Source organism: Ciconia boyciana, chromosome 10, assembly GCF_034638445.1.
Source record: "Ciconia boyciana chromosome 10, ASM3463844v1, whole genome shotgun sequence".
NCBI lineage: Eukaryota > Metazoa > Chordata > Aves > Ciconiiformes > Ciconiidae > Ciconia > Ciconia boyciana.
The window spans coordinates 31,676,415-31,698,279 of NC_132943.1; the positions used below are offsets into that span (position 1 = coordinate 31,676,415).

The 21,865-nt window shown below is 36.9% G+C and overlaps 1 protein-coding gene and 1 long non-coding RNA gene across 2 annotated transcripts in view; both read right to left on the reverse strand.

Annotated features, from left to right (window-relative positions):
• Positions 1–154, reverse strand: part of AOX1 (aldehyde oxidase 1) — a 41,419-nt gene extending 41,265 nt beyond the window's left edge. The window contains exon 1 of the mRNA XM_072874099.1: positions 117–154. The gene's annotated coding sequence lies outside the window, so the exon portion shown is untranslated. The remainder of the gene's footprint in view (positions 1–116) is intronic.
• An 18,314-nt stretch (positions 155–18,468) lies between these two features.
• On the reverse strand, positions 18,469–21,603 carry LOC140657359 (uncharacterized). The gene is made up of 3 exons (XR_012044295.1): positions 21,307–21,603; positions 20,241–20,395; positions 18,469–18,599 (listed from the first exon to the last, which is right to left on the reverse strand). It is a non-coding gene; the product is annotated as an uncharacterized lncRNA (long non-coding RNA).
• Between the last annotated feature and the right edge of the window lie 262 nt (positions 21,604–21,865).

A 21,865-nucleotide genomic window follows, 5' to 3' on the forward strand; every position in this document is an offset into this window, starting at 1 on the left:
ATTCTTTTACTACTAAGTACAGATTTTACAACTTTGTTTTTACAGTTTCATATCTGGAAATGGAATCTACAGTCATAAAATTCTGTAAGGTTTTCAGAATTTTCTGTTAAGGATACCTTATCTTCTTTGAAGCTGGCTCATAAGTTGATATCATCACCGTGCAGGCACCACAGCCACCTCCTCCACAGCCATACTTAGTTCCTGTAAGATGGACTGAAAATGCTGTCATTAGGGAAAAAAAATGATCAGGTGTCACTTTGGTCTTTATTCTGCTCAAAAGCTTGAGGACACCTTTTTTCCTGAACTGCTAAGGAACATAGAATTGGTTTGGTACGATAGCATATATATCAGACTCCTTTCTATGTTGGATTAAAATTTTCAGTGAAAATAAGATTGAAGCTAAAGAATGACATGACCAAAATCCTGTTCCCAAGAAAAGAGAAAACTTGACTCTGACTTATTTTGGAAGAGGGGTAAGTTAGGACAGAAAGAGGAAGTGCAAAATAGTTTTCTAAGTGAAAATATGAAAGGAAAAAGCATGTAATGGGCAAAATAGCTGTATATCTAAAGTTCCAGCGGAACACTAAAACCAATATCCCAGTTTTTCCCAGAAGGCCCATTTATAGTCAGGATATTAACCTTGCATCTCATCTGAAAGATCACACTTATGAGAGAAGTGCTGGTCTCTATGAATCTGGAACAGTGGCCAATCTGAAGCTGTGAATCAACAAACAGGTAATTTAATGTTCTACAGCCACCAAAAGGAAGATGCCTTACTCCCCATTTCTTCCTCCTCTTCTGTCCTTCCTCTTCCCAACATTACCTGCTCCAAAACGCAAGACCTCTTGAACCAAGTCTTTTTCGCACTGTCCCCTCCATGAGCTGACTAATGATGAGATGACTAATTAGCAGGTGAGTCCTAATCCAGCTGAAAGCCTCTGTTTTTCCTGGGTTAGTTTTCTGCTGGCCTAACGAGTGGAATTAGTACACAAGAGAGGTCTGAGGAACTCCACAGCGAGCACAAGGTGCAGGAATAGAACTGTCTACCAGGAGCCAGGAATGATGGAGGGGAAACAGGCTGCCTTCTTTTCACACCACATTGTCAAAAGAAAAAAATGTGTGTCAATGTGAGGGTTAGCACTCTTCACTTGCGATAAAGCTTTGAGATGCATGTATTGCTTTAAGGTCTTATCTAATCAAGCTCTACCACTTTTTCCACTGTAAAGTGGTTTACTGAGCCCTTTCACAGACATCCTAACCTGTCAGATAAAGCAAATACATTTTAAGATACTGTTTCTTCCCTTCTTGCACTTTTATTTACTTGTTAATTTACAATGGGCCTTCCAGTTATTAACAGTGGTCTAATGTGCTGATTCTTATGGCACTCAGCCTCAAAAAAAAGATGACAGGATGCTTAGAGAGGTATTATACCGTACCTTGCAATTATAAAACATATTACTGGAAGATGCTAAAGTTCCTCATGCTCACTCAGGCAATCATTTCACATTATAGTTTGGCAACATCAGCATAAGATATTCCTGTCCTATATTTTTGTTCCCTGACATTAATTTTTGTCTCTTTACCAAAGTTAGCTGTCCCCCTAGCTGTGTTAACTCAACTATATGTGGCGGCTTGGTGTGAAAAGGATCAGTTCCTCTATCTGGCTAACAAAGTGGTGTCAGACACAGCTGGGCAGGCGCAGCTCAGGGAATGGCACACTGTCATACAGATCTAAGCAACAGAGAGCAGGAATACTACAAGCTGACACTTAAACTGTATGGTGAAACCAACTAGCTCCTGAAAACAAGTTAATCTTATCCTTATTTTATAAGCAGGGTACAATGATATGGAAAGGTTAAATGATTTTTCAAGGTGTCAGAGCAAGTCAGTACAGAATTACATTATCTCACTCACCAATGCACTTTAACCAATGAAGTACAACTCTTGTGATAGGGCTGGTACTGAACTACTTGGTGGGTGTCAGCCTCTCCTCCCAAGTAACAAGTGATAGGACAAGAGGAAACAGCCTCGAGTTGTGCCAGGGGAGGTTTAGGTTGGATATTAGGAAAAATTTCTTCACCAAAAGGGTTGTCAAGCACTGGAACAGGCTGCCCAGGGAAGTGGTTGAGTCACCATCCCTGGAGGTATTTACAAGACGTGTAGATGTGGCACTTAGGGACATGGTTTAGTGGTGGACTTGGTAGTGTTAGGTTAATGGTTCGACTCTATGATCTTAAGGGTCTTTTCCAAGCTAAATGATTCTATGATTCTACTTTTTATAGTCCAATGGAGTCTGAAGTTGTTCAAATTACTGAAGAATAATTTCATAAGCTCCATAACTACAGCAACCTATTCTGCTCCAGACTCCTCTTTATGACTGACCAGTAACAAACATGTTTTGACTTAAGTTTTTCTTTTGAGACAAATAGAAGAACTCTCTCCTGTGTGAATTCTATAGTATATAGTAGATCACTTGCCCTGTGGGGGGTATGTTTCATGAGACAGTCTAGGAAGCTGCAAAAAGGAGAGATTCTGCTCTTCCCCACATTTGCTTCCTGCTCCTGGCTGTGCGTCCCTACACATGTGTTCAGAATATTACACAACAGCTTCATGAACACTGGAAATAAGCTTGTGGCGTAGCAGATTTTGGAAAACTTCTAATTAGAACAGTTCAGAGCAGACACACAGTCAGGCTTCACCTCTGAAATGGTGAAGAGAAAGAGAGGAAAAGATCAGAGCAAGTGCTGCACAATTTGTAGCAACCCAGAAAGCCACTGAGCTGTGGACCGAAACCAAGACAGGAGGAAAGAACCTTGTCTGCAAAGACAAAACTGCCAGGATGAGAGCTCTAGCTGTCCCAACTTCTGTTCTGTCTTGTCTAACGAATTTAATTGTTTTTCTGTTTTAAAAACATACTTGTTCCTATTTACTTACTATTAACCCTGGGTTTTGAGTTCAGAAACCTGTTTGGAGTTCTTATCATAAGAAAAAAATAGATTACCTCAAAACTCCAGCAGACTCGGGGTCTCACCACAAGATCTCCCCTTTCCTGGGAGAGACACTCCTACAAAACTTGGAGGCTCCTATTCTGTCAAGCTTTATGTATACTCGCCAAAAGGTTCTTAGGTTTCTTTATGGGGGGAGAGGGAAGGAACACAAATACACACATACACATCATGCCGATGGCATAACTTTGTTTGTTTAGGAAACTAGGCTAAAAATACAGCAGCTCACTGAAGAGTATTTGGCTTAAGAAAGACACATCATTTAATATGGTTGTTCTATCTTAAGGGAGTCACAACTTCCTTAACCTGGCAAATCACCTTTTAATTAACATTTATGAGAATTTTGCTTGAATAAGGCTTTCAAATGAGTTACTTAAGGGAACAGACAAGAAAAGGATACGCCTCTTTCGCAGATAAGACAACAGCATTTGTTCAGGATCAGCATTTTTCTCTATTATCTGCAGTAAGAAATGAAAAACAAGCTTTAACTAAGAAACCAAGGTTTTTCAAAATTCAGGGCACAGACTACATTCCCATAAAGCCATAAGAGAATCCTTCTCTCGTTCCCTCTCATAGAACTAGACTAATTGCCAAAGAGCACAAGAGAATTTGGGCTCCTTCTGGAAATTCCTTCTCAGACAGGTATGTTTCCAGGAAAGAAGTGCCAGGGCACCTTGCAACTACTAAAAATAACTGCTGGTCATACTGAATGGTCATACTGAGGGAATTTACCTTCAGCCACGCTAGAAATAAAAATGCAGTAGAACTGTGCTACAACAGAGGCAGCATAGCAAAAAGAATTAATGATTTGCAGATTTTAAAGTCTCCCTGGCACTTTAACCTACCGGGATGAACACCAGAGGAAGCCTGCAGGGCTATCAGCAGGAACCACTTTTCTTCCAGCTTTATTTTACATAAACTTTCACTTGCCGTAATAGACTAACAGGATAGAGCAATAGAAATGCCTACATTCTTGACCGATTACAGTATTTCTTATTCCATTGCTTAGAACCAGCTAGTTCTGTCCAGTTGCATGGAATCAACAACCAGTTTAATTTTGTTCTTGCAATATTATCTTTATGTTGGTCAATAGTCCATATTTTGGCACCTGAGTCTTGCTGACTTTCTGTTGTGCCTCTGAACATCTGACACCATCTGATGCCTCTACTCTGATACCATCAAAGATGAGAAGCCAGGCACGTACAAATGAAAAACTAGTTTGCTCACCAGCCAAATTTGATACTCAGCTGAAAGTCTATTTCACTTTGACATGTTTTTTCCCCCAAATGCAGCAGAGCTAGCTAAAACGGGATGTTGTAATCATGTTTGTCCTCCTCTGCTGCTTCTCCCCTTCCAACAGCACTTGCTATACGCAGGAAAGTGTTAGTGTCCTAACACTAAAGTAATACTTTAGTCCTAACTAAAGTAATACTTGGAGGCTGATTCGCTTCTTACTCAGCAAGGAGGAGATGGGAAGGAATGCTTCTGGAGGCTTGTGTGAGGATTCGGTTATACTCCCATGAGGAAGAAGTCCGAGGAAACCAAATCTGTGCCCACACCCTTCGGCGTTAGCTCTGGAACAGCAGCCCCCCCTTTCTCCACAGTTTCCGGGCAACACTTACCTTCCTCCCATTCACATAGAAAATCAGCTCCTCAGCCCCCGCCGCCCCTTGCAGAGGCATTGTACCCCAGACCCGGCACCAGCAGCGCCAGGAAATCCCGGGCAGCTGCAGCAGCCGCAGCTGGAGAGCCCTTGGCAGGCAGGGCGGGGCCGGGGCCGGGGCGGGGGCTGGGGCCGCGCCGCAGGGGGCGGCCGCGGGCGGGAATCGCGGCGGGGCTGGCGGGGACACCGCGCCCGCTGAGCTGCTGCGGCTCGGAGGGTCACGGGTCAGCTGTTGTTAACGCTGGGAGCTCCTCGCACGGTCCATGTACTGGATCCTTTCACGAAGACATACCTCACGCTTTCTCAAAGGGCATGTACGTTCCTGCAGAGCAAAACGGCAACGTTAGCAATGTGAACTGCTGTTACTTTCTAACAGTAAAATCTCCAAATCACAGAATCACCGAATCGTATAGGTTGGAAAAGACCTTTAAAATCATCGAGTCCAAAAGTAGTTTTAAATTGTGGTAAAATCCAGCAGTGTAGTGATCGTGAGCCCAACAGGAATTTTGCGTTAATTTGCACTCACAAAATAATCGTCAGTAACTTCCAGGTATTATAAGCATTTGTAAGGGCTACTTGTGCAAGCAAGGGTTTATAGAATCATAAATATTCTCCTCTTCCTGTTTAATCCAAAGATATAGAATTAATTTTCCTACAAATTTTAAAACAATCAAAATCTTTATTAGTGGTAAACGAAAATATTAAATGCAAAAAAAATTAGACTGAATAAACATGAGAAAAAACAACTTGGAAGCTATAAAAATAAGTTCAAATTCCCTTACCCTCAGCCAAATAATCTTAATACTTGTGACAGCTACAGATTATTTTTTATCTTGAATATCATGAGCTGTTTTTACATCTTTTTCCTGGCAAGAGCTTCTAATATATCAACTGATCTGGTAAAAGAAGCACATTTAGTGAAGATTTAACAGGCAATGAAACATTATTTACACAGTACCTGAGTAAGTGACCATTTTGCAGAACAATTAAAAGAACTGCATCCTAGAAAATAACAAAGTAAATTTTATCTGTGTATAGAACATCAATTTGAGCAACAAAACCCATAAGGATGGAGAAAATGAGGAAAGAAGGGCAGTAGCAACAATAATGATTTCAGAGTTACTTAAAATAACTTCTACGCATTGTCAAGTCATTTTCTTTATCCTTTGTCACTTTGAAAGATATCTGTACTAAAAGGAATGGAAGAAACTAAGGCATAAAGCCCTAGGCCTTATACTTTCATTGAAAATACATGCTTTTATTTGGAACACCGTAGCGGTCTAGCTGGTAACACCTGAGGCTGTGTGGAACAACAGGACCTTCACTGAAAAAATAATTAAGACCAACTCCAAAAATATTAATTTTTTTCTGAGAAAATGAAGAATGTGCTTCTGTTTCTAGCTTTCAAACCATGGGCAAGAGAGAGAAACAACCATTTAAAAAAACACCATGCTTTGCTGCTGCAGTGCCAGCACAGGGAACACAAGTTGTAACAGATACTTCTTTGGGATTTCTCATGAATGGTTGGTGATGTTGATGAACAGTGAAAGCTAGCAAGAACATTCAATTAAGAAGCCCCAATTAATTACAAACTTCTTAAAAAAATACAAGAAAGAATGTATAAAACCACTCTATGTGTAATTCTTTTTCAAATAACATTGAATCAGTATAGAATCTATCTTCCCAACCATTTCTGCACCTCTTCATAATGGTCTTGCTGACGTAGCGACATACACAGCATGTTTCAGAAAGAAAAAGTCTGTTTGCTAAAACTTCTCTGATAATAATTTTAACAGCTCTGTTTCACAATACAGATCACATTGCCTGGGCGATAAGTTTCGTATTGGAAGAATTTTCATACTGATGGAATACTTTTTTTTTTTCTGGTGAGGTTCTACCTGAAGACATCTTGCTGTCCTTATTGCTGTACATTCACAATCTTTGCATGGTCTCTGGAACTGGTGACCACAGCTAGACAAGCTCCCTGTTTAGGGGATAAAGGTCCCCTATGTAAACTACCTCGCTAGTGGCATATTTAACTCCAAATTCATACATGGCATGTTTTACAGGACCTTCAGGAAGCTGCCTTGGGGCTACAGACCATCATTAAAAAAACCACAACAGAAAACAGTTGTGGTATTACTCAAATATTTGTAAACAATGCTTCTGTACCTCTTACTGTTTATGTTTATAGTTCAAGACTTACATGTAGAATGGACACAACTGAAAGCTATATCCAGGAGTACATTTTGATATGTATGACTCATTTTTCTGTCAAAATATGCAGCTGAAATTCTGGCATCTCACAGGAGAAGGACATAGGTTCCCCTTGTTGAACTTCATGAGATTCCTCTTGGCCCATTTCTCCTCCGAATGGCAGCATAACCATCCAGTTTCAGCCACTCCTCCCAGTTTCGTATCAACTGCAAATTTGTGTAGGCTGCACTCTGTCATACAGGTCATTAATGAAGATGTTAAACAGTACTGTCCCCAGTATAAAACCCTAGGGAGCTCTAGTGTTTTGCCCCCAACTGGACTGCGTGCCGCTGATCACAACCCTCTGGGACTGGTGGTTCAGCACTTTTCAACCCACCTCACTGTGCACGTAACTAACATAGTGCGTCAGCTTGCCTGTGGGATGTTATCAGAGATAACGTCAAAAGCCTTACTAAAGTTGCGATAAACAACATCTGCTCTCCCCGCACCCACCAAGCTAGGTGTCTCATTGTAGAAGGCTACCAGGTTAACAAAGCATGATTTCCCCTTTTGTAAATCAATGCTGACTACTCCCAATCACCTTCTTGTCTTTAACATGTATGGAAACAGTTTCCAGGACTATTTTCATCATCACCTTCCCAGGTTACAATGGAAGCTACAATGAAGTACGAAGAGTACGGTCTGGTTTGGTATTTTTAAGAATACATTATAAATTTAAGAGTATCCATTACACGTCTTAAAAACAGTATCAAACCAAAGGTCTAGCTAACCAAAGAACTGGTCTCTGAAGGTTTCAACAGTGAATGCCCTTGGAAAAAGTATAAAATTGGTCAAATGCATAGTGAGGCTTCTCCAGAACACTCTTCCAGCCTTCAACAATTTGCAATTGAGGGACATCCTGTGCCAGAAATGGTGTTTCTGGTAATTCCTCACAGATTTTTCTTCCATTAATTTGTCCGATCATTTTTTAAGCCCATGTAAATTAATAACATCTACTCCTGCAGTAAGGAATTCCTCAGCATAACTGCATATTGTGTGAAGAACCACCTTCTATAACCAAAAGAAGTTAACTTATTTGTATCTCATTAAAAATAAGCTATGGCTATATTGGTTGCAAAATGAACCTGAACCTTATCCAACATAATCTGTAAAAGTTGTGTGGGCTGTGAGCTATAGCCTGCAGCTGGCAGCATCTATGATTCAGGTAATGCCAGAAAACCGTTTGTCAGCTGACAGTACATTATGGAATGCAGAAGTGATTAATGAGGGTCCAGAGGGGAAGCAGTACAAAAACCTGATAGGTGAATGGTATGATGCAGTCGTTATCAGTCGTCACACTAGCACTCTCTCAGTTGGAAACTCAAGGTGTTGCTTTGTCTGGATCGTGTTTACTACTGAATTTCTATTGCAGTGCTATTTACTTTCTGGCTGCCTCTGGCACATACTCTGGACACTAGACTTCTCTCTACTGTTTCTCAAAATATTACTTCCTCATTCAAATTTCAGTATGCTTTTGTCAAATCCAAAAGTCAACTACCAAAAAAAAGGGACTGTCTCCATCTATTTCAGTAGATTTAAGATTTGGGATGCTTGTGTCTGTTCCAACCAGCACTGAGAAATGGTTCTACTCATGGTAAATATGAATAACTCACATTAAAATTTGCAAAGGTGATTTATTTTTAATTCTCATTAAAACGTACAGTTTTCTTACAAATTAAGAAGTGCTGCAAACCCTTTGAACAGATTATAAATTACTGACCAGAAATGCAAAACACAAGAGTGGAGCCTAACCTGTATTTGCCTTCCTCAGTAAAGTATTCTGCGTCCCTTATATAGGCGCTCCTTTCCAGGAAATTCCACTTTGGATGACCTTTACTAATCAAAGAACAATAAGTACTCTATACTGCTAAACATATGTATATTTAAAAAATTGTACCCATTTTAGAAGTATTGTTCGTAAAGGCAATTCTCTTGTCTTCTTCAAATAAATTTTGATTTACTTTTAAAACTTCTTTTATTTTTTACTTTATAGACTGGGGAATCCAGAAATTGTGTATCTGTAAACTGATCCCCACGCCTTAATTTGCTGTAAACAAAAGAAATAAAAGACATCATGGATGAATATCACCAAGCACCTATGTAACTATAATTATAATAATTATGTAATTATAATAACAATTTCAAATGGTAAATACTCTCAATGAAAGCTTAATACACTAAAGAAATTAAATTTATGGAAAATAAATATGTCTGAAATAACAAGGCATAGATAACTGCTGTTTTCCAAAACAATGCTAAAAATAGTAGTCTTTTTATGTGGCCTGTATCATATTAATATGTGAGTAATCATAACTTATTCCTATAAGACAAAACTAAAAAATGATTTAAACCAAGAGCTTAACAGTATCCACTCAGGACAGCAGACTTGAAAATAAAATATAAATAGGAGACAGTAATCTAAAATCTTGAGTGACATCCACATTTTTTTCTGTTATTAATTACTGTCTCTCTCCAGAAATACAGAACCTTATCATTGTGGGGTAAAAGAGGAGAATGTGTCAATATCATAATATTACAGCATTTTAGCATCCAATTCAATTAGTAAAAGAAAAATGTAACTCTAATCCCTTTGCATTTCTTTTACAAGCTATCTGGCATAAAAGTTTCTGAAAAGCCAGTGGCAAGTTGAAAAGACACTTCCTACATTACTTTTAGCCCCTGTTTGTCCTCAGTCTCATTGCTTCAATTAATTGTTTGCTTACTTACAGAGGTAAACAAAAATGTTTTGATGGTGTATGAGAACATTGTGCTAATTTTTTCAGTTTGTGGATTTATTTTCTTCTCCTCCCACAGTTTTGCCAGAAAAGGAAGACATACTCCTTTTACACCTTTGTCATAAAGTAAGATGCTATAATCCTTTCACTCTCAACACTACTATGGGGAAATCTTGATACTGTCTTTACCTCATGAATATGCATTCTACTAATACACACACAACACAGCATAATTTTTCCTTAAATTAGTATTATACTTGATAATAACAAAAAACCAAACAAAAAACCCCAACGAACTTTGTGGCAAAAAACTCTCAGAATATTTTCAGAAGTAATCAACTTAAAGGTCCATTGGGATTTAGATCTATTCATGTAAGTGCAAACATATTAATTTTCTTAATGGAAATTTGGCTTTAAAATCCTCTTTTAAATTTTAATAGTTATTTCACAATTTATGGCTTGTCTTTTAACAGTCTCGGAAATCCTGTGCCACTAAATTTGCTAAGAACACTGAGAGGTAAATAACTAATTGTCAAATTAATATATCTGAAACTCAGATAATTTCTTGTATTAGATACAGCTAGCTAAAGCAAAATGACTGAATTATATAATATTAGTGCATAAATTATCTTGCCACTTGACAATATGACAAGGACATTATTATGGTATAAGTTTGCATTTAACATTTACAATTATCCACCTCTAAAGGGGTTTATATAATGAAAAACATTAAGAATTCACCATTATTCACTACTAGTATAAAATGTTACATTATATGTAAATTTTGAGACTTGAATACTGTTGGAGTCTTACTTTGGCACTTGGAAATCCAGCCACATGAATAAGAAATGTTTTATATCAACATTGAAGTATCTTTGCGAAAGAGATTTGTGAAAGAAATAGTTCAACTCTTTATTTGGGGGTTTTAATAGCAAATCTTTACTGGAGATAGTTATGTACTCCAAAAAACAAACAAAAGCCCTAATTTATGTATACCTACCAGTTTAGATTGGGTTCTTTGTAGCAAATAGCAGCTCCTCGTTGTCTAGATGCTGCTGCGGATTTTTCTTCTAAAGTTTTGGGGGATTTGGGTAAGGAAGTGTGAGAGCATGTACTAGTATTTGTCAGATCTTGCAAAGCCTTTCTCCCTGTGAATACAGTAGTTTATATGCCTCATTTTAAATATTTTCTGAATCATTACGTAAACTTCCAATTAATAATTATTTTTAATTAGTATTTCTTAATTCAGGTACTTTGGTTACTGCTCCTGCTCTAAAGATGCTCAGCAAAAAATGGGATAGATGATCAAAGAAAATGCCACTACAGCAGCTTTCAACCTACCAAAATTTGGAGCTGTTTGAGGTCTGCCATGGCTCTTGGGACATTTTAAGAAAGCCCCATGAGTAATGTAATTTGCAGCTAGCTGCTTAAGACTCCCAAAAGTTATTACAGTTAAAAAAAGTTTTTTTCTATTTATTTCTTTTTTTTTCCTTCTGGGTTTTTTTTTTTATTTCTTCTGCATACAGCTCATGGCCTTGAATACAGGGGGAGGACATGCATGTATAATCTGAAGATTCAACCTGTACAAGAGTTCCCTAGGACTGCATTTTCCAACTTTATGCCTGCTCTTTGAGCATACATGCATAAAATGAGCATAGCAACATAAGCCTCCTTATCTTCAAAACTATATACTACCGAACTATTTACAATGCCTTGTATTTTGAACCACTGAACATATCAAGAGGAATAGTCCATAAAAAAAGCCTTGGTAGAAGAAGTACTATTTGTGTCAGTTTTCCATAATCCTTTAAGACCAATTCAGAATGCCAGACTAAACAATCAATATTTAATACTAAACAATCAATTTGTAATTTGGAGACAAATATTTAGATAACTTGGGAGACATATTGAAATTATTATTTAGCCCACATTTTAGAAAATTCTAAACCATTTATAGATCATAGTCTCTCTGAAAAGCACTAAGATTTAATGCAGACAGCAATCCAAGGTGAAATAAATAGTCTTAATATGTATTCCTAAAAGTTCTTCCAAGAGCGTACATTCCTCACTGATACAGGTCAAGTTTTAGATTTACTGCATCCAGATGAGAACATCTGGAATGTAGTTTTTCAAAGGAACTGAACTGAAAACTCTCATCTTCACTTCTTGGGTTTGAATGCTTTACCTTAAATCCTCTGTGGCAGCAAATGGATGCTATTGATCTCATAGAGGAAATTCATACACATATGGGATAAATGATGAATTTTTTGTTGTGCCTACCTTGAGACTAACAAATTATATCACTGTATATTTACATACCTGTCAAAAAAGTGAAGATTTTCTTTCTTTATTATAGCATCTGAATGCCTTGTGCAGTGTAGCATACACACGCTTAACTGATGGTCAAGCTGATAGTGCTAAATTACTATTTCCCTGTAGTAGAATTCTGTGCTGAGATCAAGTAAAATATCTCAGTAAGATAGATCATTTTATTAATAGTCTTCTGAAATGTGTTAAGCAGAGACATAATGTCAGAGGTTCTTCATTGGATTTCTGCTAACTTTACTTCTGAGAGGCATATTAAGGTGACTTTGGGCTGCTTGCAGCAAGTCCTCCTGGTTTATGAAGGCAAAAGAAAAAGCATTGTCTTTTGAAGGAGTTCATTAAGGAAGAGCGATGCTTATTTGGTTTAAATGAGAGGGCTCTCTGATCATGAAAAACCTCCCAAGTTTGGCTGCCTCACAAATCAATCTTGATTTGTACTAGTTTTAAAGTAAAAGTAAACTGTTATTCTGAATTTTTCCTAAAGCTTAAGGTTAGAGATCAGGTCAGCTTCTTTTTAAGCAGCAAGAGTTTTGAGACATCTAGAAGTCTGCATTATTTAGGAAAGCTGGATGCCTTTGAGTGTGAATATTTATGTTCACATAGATCTAACTACATACAGATTTTCATTACAGGAGACTTTCAAGGTATATTTCTATGTACACCTCAAGGTAGTGATCAGAAAAGCTGGCATCATCAGAACGGATGGCATTTCCTTGCTTTCTTTTAATTCAAGGTATGGATTTGGATGTAGGATGAAAAATGAACTGGTTTTTGAACTATGCTTAAATGGATGAAGATCAAATTATTAGCTTGCTTTTTATGTCAGTAGTCTTTGATGCTGCTGATCACAAGGGTTTACTAATTTATCATTAAAGCTAATAAAATGATAGGATCCTTTTTCTACCTTCCAAAGAAGGAATCGAAGATGAGAAGATGCTACTGCAAATTGCCAGGTCTAATACCTTGCATGATGGTCTAATTCCGCCAATATTCCTATTCTGTGGTCATGTAAAATAGAAGACTTTTTTTGGCCATTGTGTCCTAGCATTCAAATGAAGCCAAGGCAGTATTTGCTTGATAGTTTGGGATTCAAACTATTAATTTGAGCTAGGAAACCACCTAGGTGTTGGGACATTCTCAGAGACAATGAAGTAAACAGGAACTTGTTGAGAATACATAAGTTTACAAAATAGATCCCTCATGCTAGGAAACTTCAAAGCTACATTTTAAAGTATATTTAAACTCTAGCATAGACATGTTAGTCATATATTCCTTTAGCTCCTTTACAGTCATTTCATTGTGTGATAGAAGAGTCTAAACCTATCTTCCAGACTACACCAGAGTTTGATTATTTTCTTAACTTAATGTAGCTTACTTAAAAAAGACGTTGCCACATGAAAGTTTGCTCATGGGTAGAGCCTAGAGAAAACCTGTGGAAAGTACTTCTTTTAGATCTCAGAATTCCTGTTGAATTGCAGTGTTTCTAAAGAAATACAAATGAAATCTTTAAGTCCAGCTATATTCTCCATTTATGAAGGGAACATGTAGTTCACTCTTATTTCCCCTGTACAAAAGCTCAAGCTATTGTATCTTTTCTATCCCCAACTTTCTGAATTCCATCACATTCTTTGAAAAACGAATACAGGCTCCAACTATAACTGCTCCTCAAGAATGTAGACTATTTACATCTGCCCAACTAAATGTCATCTTGGAATATACTGAGAAGTAACAAGGATATTAGTTACCACAATTAAAAAATTGTGACTGACATATGATATAGAATATGAATCATTTTAGTGATTTTCAGTCTTACCTTTCTCCACTCCTGTTTTATCCACTCTAAGCAGAAATAAGAGGAGGACAGTATTAAGAGAAAATACCTTACCACTATCTCAGGCACTACCTAATTCAAAATGTCATTTTTTTTCTCACCTATACACTTACCATGACAAGGTGTCAGAGTCTTTTTGTAAGTCTCTTTAGAAATATGATCCAGTTTTTGTTCTGCTTTTCCAGCATCCACTGCTTTATTATGATCATTTTCCCCCCAGATTTCAGCGTTTTTCAGTATAGAGAAGTTCATGGAAGCATTGTGGTTATCGAGAGCTGGGAGCTCCACAATAGAAAGACCTTCCTGGAAAAAGCTATCTACATTTAATGGCATATTCTTAGAACATTCGACAGGTAAGAATTTTAAAGATTCTGATTTTTGAACCATAGGCTTTAACTTGCTCATAGAGGAATCTACCTCATGAGGGACTTCCTGGTTATCCAAAATATTCTGCCCCCCCTGATCAATATGCCTGAAATAATTTTTTTCTGATCTGGTCTTAGTAATACCGGAACTAAACCTCTGTTTGCACTTTACCTGATTATCAGGAGAATTACTAATGTGAGGGGTTTTATGTGCCATTGATGAGGAATCTACCTTCTTTAACATATTAGCATCATCATCAACTTGTTCGTTAGCTTGTGGTGTATTCATAGCTACACCCTTCTGAGTAACTAAAGCTACTTGCATTTGCTGAGTTTCAGTTATTTTATTTCCACAAACAGCCTCTGCATGCAATGCAGCCTTATTTTTTAATTCTTCATTTTCACAAAGTGAGAACTGTGTAAGATTTTCTTTTGGTATTACGTATGCTTTCCGGCTAGCCTTTGCCAATGTACGTTTTAATCTGCCTGGCGAAAAATGGCTACTCTTTTGGTCTACTTTCTGAGCAGTTTTATGAATGCTGTTACTTTCAGTTTCTCCACTTTGTCTGTAACTACTTTTTTTGTTGTATTTTCTCTTTATAATATGCTTCTGGTCTTGTTTTCTCTTGCTGTCACGTTGGCGTATCTCTGTTTGAGACTTTTTTGAAATATATTCTCCATACTGCCCATTTTCCTCTCTACAGTATTTTGCTGTGTTCATTTTAGAAGGGTTTTGAAAAGTCTTCCTGTTTATTTTTGGTCTGCTATGTTTCTCATTTGTGTGCAGAAGGTCGCACTGTAAAGGCAATACGTTCGAAGTGTTAGCCTGAAATGGTAAATTTTCAGCAGAATAAATTTCTGGTAGGATCTTGTTAATAGATGAGTTTGAGTTTGCTTTTTGTATTTTGCTTTCCACGTCTTCAAAAGTTTCTGATAAAGTTTCTTTATTTGTCTCCTGTTTTCTTGGACTCATTAGGTTAACCTGGTATGTCCTCCTAGTACCTCTAGCTTTACTTGGACAATTTTGTTCTTGATAATATTTGCGGGTATTTAGCAAGGTCTCTTTCCCTACAGAATTTCCTGTAGGTAGCTGTTCTGTCTGACTTTGTAATAGTTGAGTTTGTGAGTCAGTAGTTTTTGAAACTTTACTATTGTCAGCCCTAGTGTGCCTTTCTTCTGCATACAAATTTGAACTTACTTCAGTCGTGCTTTTAATTTTCTCTTTATCCTTCTTAGAATATTTTACTTTTCTGAAATTTCCTAATATTTTATCAGAACTGGCATTACTATTTTTATTTTGGTGTAATTTATCTTTGTCTTTGGCTGTAACTGTGAGTACTTCACCCACATCACTGGCAGTCAACTCCATATCAGCATCATAAACAGTTTCTTCAGGCTTCATCTTGTCAGTAAAAAGCATCTCCTTACTTTCATTGCTAAATTCAAGAGGTGAAGGAATAACACAAGACAAGCCACTTGAACTTTCCTGCAAATTTATGTCATTGGTGTTGCTGCTGTTGATACCGTGATGAGGCAGATTATTTGAGCTACATTTTTTATCAAAATCCTTTATATTAGGTTGTGGTTTTGACTTATGAAGTACTGCATGTTTCTTTCTTTCAGTCACATGTCCACAGAATGGCAATGAACTATCATTATATTGTTTTGTAAGATCCTCAGACTGTCTTAAAGACTCTGTATTTTTGACATGAGTCAGGAAGGCACTGTTGCAAGTTAGTTCTGTGCATATTTGATTTTCTGCAAAGAGAAAAACTTCAGCAGCTTGGGGAAAGAGAGAATAGAGTATAGTTATCAGAATAAGACAGATTACTGAAGGTTGGACCAGAAGCATGGAAAATTACAAACTGCCTTTTTTTTTTTTTTCCCCTGAATACACACATTCTGTGGTTGGTCCTTAAAAATTTAGTTAACTAGAACTAATTTCATATTTTACCAAAGCTGGACTTTTGAAATTGGGTATAAATAAAAATGTATTTTTCTATAACTACTTCAGTTATTATTTGGTTATCTTATCAAAGTTCTATTCTGTTCACATTAATTTTATTACATTTCAGCTGTGTTATTTCAATGAACATTACTCTACAAGTGATTGTCAGGACACCTATACTTATGGGTGAGCATTCTATTTTTTATTAGTTTATTACAGTTTAGGAATCTTACTATACCTCCTGTATCGCACATCAAGTAATGAATTATTAAATACTAATTCTTAGATAGCTTTTAAAAATAAATCACCTGTACAGAAATACATCATACCTTTTAAAAATAGATTTTTGTGAACAGTTGTTTCCACCGGGTCTATTTCAATTAACTTTTGATTATTTGTACCAGAAGGCAATGATAATGCAAACTTGACTTGATCTGAATGCATTTCCTTTGACAAAATAGTGGTACACTTATAAGAATTTGGTATTTCACACACAGAAGGGCTATCTTGCTGTTTTGCATTAGCTTTTGCAATTAAAGGAAGCTTCACTGACAATTCTACAGATCTGAAAAGAGGAAATTTTACTGTGAAGACTTTTATTACATTTTATGCCATAACATTCAATTGTTTAAAACATTCCCTTAGTAATGTATAAAAGCAGAAAACAAGAACTCAGACATGAAATCTGGTTCTATCTTAGGGGCAAATGTATTTTTCATGATAGAGAATCCTACTTTGCGCTGATGAGAGATCCCATGAAGAAAGAAGCAAGTTATTCAAACCCAAGTTTTGTCTACCACTCTCTCTACATGTAAATGCCAAGTTGCAAATAGATAATTTCTGAATTAGAAAGGAAATTGTTTCTCATTACCTCAAAAACACCTGGGACAATATACAAAGATTAGTTGTAAAAAAAAAAATCCACAGACACTTATCAACTTCCACATTTAATATAACCACCTACCTAGCAGACTGACATGTACTCTTGAACTGGCCATCAGTAAGGCTACTTGGACCAGCTGACAGAGGAAGAGAACTCTGAAGAGTCTTTCAAAAGAAGAACAGTGGGGAAAGAGAAACAGTTGAATATTCTCTCATGTTTTAAGTATCAGAAATATCCACAGGAAAAAAAATAATGAATGGGCAAAAGCCAGAAGTACTGATGAAAAGTGCATGATGTTCAAAAACACACAATAATTTTAAAGAAAAGTATTTTGTAGCAAAACTTATCAAAATCTGTAACCTACTTGCATCCCAAAGAAATGTATAGACTTTTTAAATGTAGCTATAACTAATGCAAAGTGCTTTATACATAAAGAAGCACAGAGCAACACTAAGCAACTGTTTAGAACAGATAATAAAAATAATATATTTTTTAAATTAACTGTAATTTTGCCATGACACAAGGACTGACACGGACTACGTTTTCTGGTAAAGTTTCCACATGCAAGATATTTATTGCAGCACTAAGCAAAGCAGGCAAGTAGCGCTCTCAGTGCTGAAGAGTACCACATACTGAAGTACTATGCCTTTTTTTTTTTAAAAAAAAACACATTACTTCATCAGGGCTAACTGATACTTAACTTTTAGATACTTTGTAAACAAGATTAAATCCTTAATTTCTAGTCCAAGCAACAGCAAAATTTAATTGATTTCACTAGGCTAGGGTTTCATCCCAAGTTTTAAGGAACTGGGGTAAATGTTTTAAAATGCATATATGATTTAAACAGTGCACTCATTTAGATGCTTTGAAAACATTATACTGGAAAATGAGTTCAATATGGTAATAGTTAAAAAAAAATCTTACCTCAGAAAGACTGCTTATTTCTATTGCAGTTAAGAGGTTATTGTTCAAAAATGCTTCTATTTCTATAAGAGTTTTATTCTGCATATAAAAGAAAAAGTAATTTAAAAAATATATTTTAAGTGGCTTCTGGCTTCAGACAAGATATAAAGGTGAATCTAAGTTGTAAATTTTTGTTTGTTTGTTTGTTTTTACACTCAATTGAGCACAAATTGATTTTTAATACCATCTCACTACCTATAAATATAAAGGTGAAGCTGACACTAAAATAGCTATGGATAGACATATACACTGATGGACAAAATAGAAAGTAAAAAAAAATCCTGTGAAAGAAAAATCAAACGTGAATACTATGCTATCAGATGATATAACTTCAGAAATCTGAGATGTACATTTTAAACCACAGTTTTAAGAAGCAATATTAAGTTTCCAAAAAAGATGAAAGCTTGGTTTAGCTGATCTAAGTTTAAATGATATTATTTGCAGCATACCAAACAGTTTAGTTTTTGACGAAGCAAGATATTATGAAGCTGCAGCTTTTCTACTTCCTTCTGAAGAAAAATCTTCTCATTCTTCAGCTTCCGAGAATTTTCTCTCTCCACACTCAAAGCCACAGCTAATGCTCTATTATTTTGTTTTAAAGATACTTTAAACATAGATGAGTTATCTAAAGGAGACAAAAATCATATGATTTTCAACAGTTTCAATTCCAGGCCCTCTCTGCATGAACTATATAACAACATTTTTATCTGTAGTTTTGGTGGAACAATAGCAAAGCCTAACATTTTCTAATATAAAACTGTTTCTGTTGGCTGTCATTCTGATGACTACAATGTCAGCTTCAAGTTCAAGTTTATTTCATGCATGGATTCTACTCTAGTCTGGATTTTAAAAAATAAGGTTATTTTAAGAAGAAAGCATTTAAAAATCGATAGTTTCACAGGCATAAAAGTATTTCCAAATTTCTAAAAAACAAATACATGTTTTACAAATTAAAAAGCTCAAACATTTGCAGCATAAATATGAATTTTGACAACAGAAAGAAAAAAGCTTTAAATTAAAAAAATACCTTCCACTGTCCTAATGAAAACCTGCCTACTGATATCTGTTACAGAATGTTTTAGGAATGTCTTCCCCCCCTCCCCCCCAGTGACACTGCATATTACCAAGATGATTTTTTTTGCCTCACATTCATAGTATATATAGAGTTAACTTGAACTCAAGGTAGAGACAAGTCTGACCATACTCTTTTATAGTACAAAAAGGAGCAAAGTTAGCTTGAAATCTGCTCCAACTACATCTCTTCATTGTCTTACGTTATTACTTCTGTGATCTGTAGTCCAGTATTTGCAAGACCTTATTTCTTTGCTTTGGGAAACAGACAACACTGGAACCTTGTTAATCCAAACATTATGCACTGAAGTTACTATTCAGCTTAGTGAATTATTTTTATTACTGCAGCGTGGAGATTTCTAAAAGGACATTAGTACTATTAATCTATACTGTTTATTTTTCACTGAAAATCAGTATTTTTGACATAAAGCCACAGTAAGTTCAAATATATATATCTACAAACAACAATAAATAAATATATATCTGTACAAACAACAAAAATTCTTGCCACACTGATCACAGAAAGAGAAGCAGAAGTCAACATTCACTTAGCCATGCTGTGCCACGCTGAATTAGAGACCTCTGAAATAGCAGCGTTTCACAACATTTATAGTTTCTGTACCTTTTGCAGAAGGTCTGAGATGTTCCAGTGTTGTTTTTGTCAGAGCCAGAAACAAAACCCAACCACCTACCATGACAAACCTATGTTTGAATTTAACCCTGACTTACTGGGAAAACGAAGTACCTTCTGGCAAGTGATTAAATCAGCAGATTAATATTTGTGGTTTTCCTTGATTCAGTAAATGACTCAAAGAATTTTATATAAATCCCATTTTGCAAATGGGAATTTTACTATGGCAACTATATTTTAAAAGGTCATTGATTTTAATCATTTTGGTACCTCAGTTTTTAGATGACCCAAATGGACATGGATGTCAGAAATGCACTTGAGTACACTCTTTTAAAAAACACTGGCATGCCAAAAAGCAAGCACTGAAAATACTCAGAGAATTAGATAAATAAACAACTTACAATCATGTGCTTTAACTTTCAGACTCTCCTAAAACTCTCAACATGCCACATTAATATTTTTAACAGGCAGCAATTCAGCAAATCATGTTAAATACAATTACTATTCCTTCTGCAGTCATACATTCTAAGTACAGTAAATGGCTTCAGTTTTAACAGGACTTACTTATTATTTTAGTTTTGATTTTAGAAGCTAAAGAAGCATTCCATTTTGCAGCTTGTAATGTTCCATCCCTCTTCTTCGCATGTCCTTTAGCAGCATCCGAGGTGAAAATGGTAGATGATTTAGCAGTTGCTTGTTCACCCATCATCAAAATGAACCTGTACATTGTCAAGAGGAATGCCCAAATAATACATGACCTTTCTCACACTTTTTAGGTTTTGTTACCTCTTAATCAGGATTTGTTATCTCTGAAGTTGAGAAAATTGCTTCAGTCTTTACCTTTGTTCAATTAATTCAAACAGGTTAATGAATTGTCCCTTGAGACTTAAGTCACATTATCTCAGAGTGGCAAAATATTTAACTAATAAACATGAAGACTAAAAGGATCACAGATTTTTGATCTTGCCCATTCCCTCAAGTTATCTATCCACGTTTACACTTAAAAGGGAAAAAACCCAAGGTTTTATCGCTTCACAACATGACCAGACCAGCTTTTGCTTTGTTAGGACACATTTTAAATCGAAGCATTTAAATAAACTGCATTATAAATGCTATAAATAAACAGCAAGAGAGACCGGCCCGCAAGCAGCACAGGTGGAACAGGGAGCGGTGTCCCAGCAAACCCCTTCGAGGAGGCAGGTCCCGCCGCCGGCCGGCCCTGGCGCCTCTCCCGTCCTCCTCACAAGCAAGAGGCCGCGCGCGCCCGCTCCCGCCTCGGGCCGTTGGGCGGCAGCCGTTGGGCGGCAGCCGTTGGGCGGCAGCCGTTGGGCGGCAGCCGTTGGGCGGGGCCCCATCGAGACGCCTGGCGGCTGTGGCCGCGGCCGCGGGGCGGAGAGGGCAGGCCCAGGCAGGACTGCGAGCCCGGGCTGGGCTGCGAGCCGGGGGGGTGGCTGGGCAGGCAGTCCCCCACTGAACATCAGGCGAGAGGGAGGGGGAGAGCCCGGCCTCAAAGCTGCGAACTGATCCATGCCCACGTTTTATATTGTATGAAGAGTTATTTAGAATTAAATCACTGGATGACAGCTGAGTGAAAAAGATACACGAAAGCAGGAAAATATGACAAACTTACCAGAGAATCAATAACGCTTTGTGCTTCATAATTCAAAGGTAAAATGCCTAGCCAGGCCGTAACAGTTGGATACAAACTCGTCCCATATCTGCAGCTGGATTTATACCACAACCACTGCGGTATCTTTTTTGATGCTTTGTTGATAAAACAGGAAAGGCACCGTAGCAGCTTCGTCACATACATGCAAAATCAGCCATGTTAAAATAATTCATGGACTCTTACATATGGTCACATACATTTCTTTTCAGAAATGGGATATGCGTAAGTCATTAACCTTTAATCCATGGTTCCAGTTCTTCAGTGACATTCCTGGATGTTTTAAAAAGGAGTAGGATGCATGTGACTTTTCAACTACATGTCTTTGCAAAACCATTTTAAATACCAACCATTAATAATGCTAAAATTAAAAAATAAAAATTAATTGTATAAACACTTAGCATCAATCCCAGTACACTGTAAGGAAGGGAGTAGAGGACTGCAGATGTCCCACCTGGCTGTCAGAGATTTTAGGAAGAGTCTGAGGTATTTGGCTTTCTGTTCAGAGTTCCCTTAAGTTAAA